At 39.2% G+C, this 5,761-nt stretch overlaps 1 pseudogene; it reads right to left on the bottom strand.

Annotated features, from left to right (window-relative positions):
* Positions 1-1,767: 1,767 nt before the first annotated feature.
* Positions 1,768-2,312, bottom strand: LOC109560119 (elongin-C pseudogene; annotated as a pseudogene).
* Positions 2,313-5,761: the final 3,449 nt, after the last annotated feature.

The following is a 5,761-nucleotide window of genomic DNA, read 5'->3' as shown; positions in this document are numbered from 1 at the left end:
AACTAATTTTCTGTAATAAAGACACTCCTTATATTTTAACTTCAGATCAGATTAGTCACTCAGTCGTGTCCAACTCTTTGCGACCCCATGAATCGCAGCCCGCCAGGCCTCCCTGCCCATCACCAACTCCCGGAGTTCACTCAGACTCATGTCCATCGAGTCAGTGATGCCATCCAGCCATCTCATCCTCTGTCGTCCCCTTCTCCTCCTGCCCCCAATCCCTCCCAGCATCAGTTTCATTAAAAAAAAAAAAAAAATCAACTTTCTGGAGCAACAGTATATCAATTTTGCCTGCTTCCAGCAGATGGCACTAAAGATTGTACAAAGTAATTTTCTTCTGGGGTAGAGCTTTCCAGCTCCTTCATGTCAGAGCAGAGCTGGAAAATAAGAGTATTTTCACTTAATAAGTAAACAAGGGTTTTGCACCCAAAGGAGACTAGCAGTTGGATCACCTAAAGGCCCCTCTGATTCTGATTTGTTGCTTCTACATTCACATGTTGAAGCCGTAGCCACCACCACCCCTCATGTGATTGTATTGGAAATAGGGCCTTTGAAGAGGTGATTAAGGTTAAATGAGGTCAGAAGTTTGGAACCCTGATCTGATAGAACTGGTGCCCTCATAAGAAGAGACACAAGAGAGAGAGCTCTCCCCACAGACATGAGAAAACACAGTGAGAAGGTGGAGCCCTGCAAGCTAGGAAGAGAGCTCTCACTAGAACTCTGATTTCAGACTTCCAGCTGCCAGAGCTGTGAGACAAGAAATTTCTGTTGTTTAAGCCAGTCAGGCTATGGTATTTTGTTATGGCTGCTGCTGCTGCTGCTAAGTTGCTTCAGTCGTGTCCGACTCTGTGTGACCCCATAGACTGCAGCCCACCAGGCTCCCCCGTCCCTGGGATTCTCCAGGCAAGCACACTGGAGTGGGTTGCCATCTCCTTCTCTAATGCATGAAAGTGAAAAGTGAAAGTGAAGTCACTCAGTCGTATCCGACTCTTAGCGACCCCATGGACTGCAGCCCACCAGGCTCCTCCATCCATGGGACTTTCCAAGCAAGAGTGCTGGAGTGGGATGCCATGGCAGCCTGTGCTAATACAGTATTTTTCTAGGACAAACAATATCCAGCCAGAGGAAAAGTAATTGGCAAAATAGAAACATCGTTGAATGGGTGGCAAGATGATCAATGTCAACATCAAGCATAGTAACCCATTAGGAGGCGGTTCACTATCTTTTTTTTTTTTAACATTGCAAAGGAAACTTTAGAGTCAATGAAAACACAGTACTTTGGATTGACCAAAATGCACAATGCATGCAAAACAAAAGTCATGTAGTTTACTTGTTGACCGTGTGGTTACTGTTCAAAAAGTCCCTGCTTCTAAAGCTATACTTAGTAATCTTCTAAAATTTTAAATAAAGTTCTTAAATTGTAGCAATAAACAAAAAGATAAGATACACTTAAACAATACTGATATTTATCAAAAGATACTTAAGAAATTTCAACTCTCAAATCTGACAGTTATAAAAATCAATATTTTGGCTAAATTATAAGTATGTTTATAATGCAATTATTTGCAACGATATGCAACTGTATAACTCTAATAATGCTAACAACTGCTATAAGATCAGAATGGGTTTTTGAAAAATACTAAAAACATAAAAATATATAACCCCATTAATTACCTATAGAACATGTTCAATTTATACCTAAATTTCAGCATTTACTGTATCACCACAGCTCTAATTTAAAAAAATCACATCTAAGGGTAAGGCAAAACCACCTAAGCATGGCATATTTGTTCATGTCTTAATTTGTTGATGTATCAAACAAATTTCAACTCTGCTAGGCAAAGAACAGAAGATAATCTGCTTTGCAATGAATTCAAAGTTCAATTGCACACAGGCAACATTCTATAGATTAAAAAAAATTACTAACTGAACTATAGGTATTAAATACTGAAAAAAGTTAACAGTTTATTATAATTTATTTTATTTAACAATCTAGGAAGTTCCTAGCTATCAGTAGTTCCAGGGCAATTTCAGGTGTAATTGGGAATTCAAGAATCTCCATGGAATGAAACTTGTAGGTGAAATACATGCATACTTTTTGGTAGCACATGTGAAGAGATTTCTCTAAAATTGACTACATTAGTTTCATTCTCAGCAAATTGACCTGGACCACTCAACATGGCTTTAATTGTTCCTGATGTTAGATCATGTTCTTTTTTTACAATAAATTCATGACCATCGGAAGATACTAATTTGACATACATGGCATCAGGGCCCACACGACCACCATAGGTTTTCTCTTTGCCATCCATTAGATTCTTATGAAATTCTACTTTGCATCCGGAAGAACGTTAGTAGTTGCTTGCCATTCCCACAGTCTGCAGTCACCACACCTGGTCCCCAGATCTACGCCACGGCTCCCCACCTACCCCCAACTGCCTGCCACCAAGGGTTCTGGGGAAGTTGGAGGAATCATTTCTGCTGGGTCACCGGTGGGTCAGTATCTTTAAAAAGTACTACTTGTGTAGAAAGCCACGGATGTGCCAGACCTATTTAAATCTATACTTCAACATGTTATTGTTGTTCAGTTGCTCAGTTGTCTCTGACTCTTTGTGACCCCATGGACTACAGCATGCCAGGCTTCCCTGTTCTTCACCATCTCCCAGAGCTTGCTCAAACTCATGTCCATCGAGTCGGTGATGCCATCCAACCATCTCATCCTCTGTCATCCCCTTCTCCTCTTGCCTTCAGTCTTTCCCAGCATCAGGGTCTTTTCCAATGAGTCAGCTCTTTGCATCAGGTGGCCAAAGTATTAGAGCTTCAGCTTCAGCATCAGTCTTTTCAGTGAATATTCAGGATTGATTTCCTTTAGGATTGACTGGTTTGATCTCCTTGCAGTCCAAAGGACTCTCAAGTGTCTTCTCCAACACTGCAATTCAAAAGCATCAATTCTTCAGCACTCAGCCTTCTTTATGGTCCAACTCTCACATTCATACATGACTACTGGTAAAACCATAGCTTTGACTATATGGATCTTTGTCGGCAAAGTAATGCTTATGTTTTTTAATATGCTGTCTAGGTTTGTCATAGCTTTTCTTCCAAGGAGCAAGCATCTTTTAATTTCATGGCTGCAGTCACCATCTGCAGTGATTTTGGAGCCCTAGAAAATAAAGTGTGTCATGGTTTCCATTGTTTCCCCATCTATTTGACATGAAGTGATGTGGCTAGCTGCTATGATCTTCATTTTTGAATGTTGAGTTTGAAGCTAGCTTTTTCACTGTCTTCTTTCATCCACATGAGTGGGTGGGAATACACAGTAGCTGCTAAAGGGCTCCCTTCGGAGGGCATTCCTTTCCTCAGTGCACTTTGAAATGTAAATGAAAAGATGCCTTTGGAACCTTGCTGCACAAAGAGTGGTTGTGGACCACAAGCATCAGTATCTCCTGGGAGCTGGCCAGAAACTCAGAACCTCAGCGCTTCCCAAGTCTACCAAATCAGAAGTTGCATTTTAACAAGATCTTCAAATGATTCATAGGCACATTGTAGTTTGAGATGCACCACTTTACATCTTATATCAACAGAAAAGAGATGAGTAAGCTTGGTTCTAAAGCTTCAAAGAAACTCACTTTTCTGTTTGGTGGAAATACATTTGTGACCTAAGAGAGTTCACCCTGGATTTGTGAGTATTGAGACTTTTGAAGAAAGGAGCTTTGGGAACCTAACCTGTTCATATGTGAAAGTTCTAAGATTCTAAAAATGGGTTGTGTATCCTTGTTTTCTGGAACAGCGTGTAGAGCATAGATTTCTTAGTAGTTGAGAGGCAAAGCTATGAATATCTGTATATAAAAGAGTGATATTCTAAAGAGTTTTCAAGTTATATAGTAGATGCTCAGTAAATGAGTGTCCGCTCTATTCAATTCCCTTCAGAATACCAGCTTAGAAAGTCTCAGATGGTAGAGACCTGTGGGCTATGTTTATCATATTCTCAGTGGAATATATAAGGTTGTTCAATTGAGCTAATTGCCTCAGGCTGCTATGCGTTTTCACTTCTACCTTCTCGATTTTCTTGCCTCTCCTGTATCTATTCTACCAACTACTGGTGTTGCTGCTGCCATTGTGCCTATATCCACAGCGTTTCCTTCCTCGGCCTCATGATTCATTCTTTCTAACCTGTTGTGGGCTGGGTGAGTGGATAGCCACAGAAATTACCGTATAGCTAAAATAACAGCCACATATTCTAAGTGAGAACTTGAGAGGATTTTCTGTAAGTGCACTTTTGCACATAGGCTATGTGGTAATTATTTGCCTAAAAGTCCCACTTTTTTTTTTTTAATCTTTTAGAATCTTAGTTGTCTTAGACACTTCAGACTTAAATGCTAGTTAAATGACATCAACATAGGTGATCAAATGATATGAACAACAGTGAAATTATTTGTTCCTATCATAATATGAGTCTTGGAACTCAACTTAGGATGCCCTAATAAAAAGAAGAAATGAAGATACACAGGGAACATGAAAAAAAATAAAAGTAAGTTTTAAGAAAAAGAAAAATCAAAGAAATCCATATATAAGAAAGTCAGTAGTGATATATGTAAAAGATATATATGTATACATATACATATGGGGACAGGTTACATCCTATTAATCTTTGTATCCCCAATACCTGGCCTATTAAAAATGCAATAAATCTGTAAACAGATCAGAATAAGGAGAAGAAAAAAGAAAACTGTGTCTTCATATTGGTAGAGGGACTCCTAATAGGGAATGCTACTAAAAGAGGAAGGGTGTTCTACAAAGGTCAAATGTGATTTAAAAACCAGAGGCGGTAAAAAAAAGTGTGGAAGATGGAAGCCAGAGACAACAGAGAAGGAACTGGATCAGCATTTTTTTATGTATATAAAAATAGATGTTCAGTTGTTCAAGGCTCCCACAACTTCTGTTACAGAGCATGAGTCCCAAATTGGGGGTGACAAATAGTGGCACGTGTCAGAATTTGACATTCAGCAAAAATGTCCCTCCTGCACCTGTGGCAGAGCTCACTTTCAATAACAGCATTTTTCCCTTTTGGACACAGACCTGGTCTCAGTATTGCCCATCAAAACAAGCAGGATTGACACTCCCATACTGGGGACTCTGGTACTGTAGTCACACACCTACAAAATACCACTTTCAATGATTGGTAAAAAATTGGAGAAATGTGCTGAAGAAAAGAACTATTATCCCCCAATGTAAAAAAAGAATGGACCAATTCAGCTTCATTTTGCTATTCAAAGCAGTGGTTCTCAAATTTTCCTGTACATCAGAATTACCAGGAGAGCTTGCTCTTGGCTCCCATCTCCAGAGTTCAGTAGGTCTGGGGTGGGACCTGAGAATTTGCATTTCAAACACTTTAAGATTCACTATTCAAAAGAATACTGGAACAAATTCTAAATATGTAAAACTGAAAATCTTTTGACAAGCAAAATAGTACGTTGTAATTAGCATAGCTTTATGAAGAAAAATGTAAATTAACCAACTATAGCTTGTAGTGAATAGAGCAAAGATTTTGATGCTAAATAGACTCTGGTTTAAGCTCTGGTTCTGCTATTTACAGATTCATGATTTTTACCAAGATTACTTAAACTTTATATAAGCCTTAGTTTCCTCTGGTAAAATGGGGATAGGAAAAATATCCCATAGAGTTACTGTGAGGACTAAACGGGGGAAATATATCTAAAGAGACTAGCACAGTGCCTGGTACCTAGTAAGCATTCATTCCATC

Source organism: Bos indicus, chromosome 6 (assembly GCF_029378745.1).
Source record: "Bos indicus isolate NIAB-ARS_2022 breed Sahiwal x Tharparkar chromosome 6, NIAB-ARS_B.indTharparkar_mat_pri_1.0, whole genome shotgun sequence".
Taxonomy (NCBI): domain Eukaryota; kingdom Metazoa; phylum Chordata; class Mammalia; order Artiodactyla; family Bovidae; genus Bos; species Bos indicus.
This window is presented reverse-complemented; position numbering and strand designations above follow the sequence as displayed.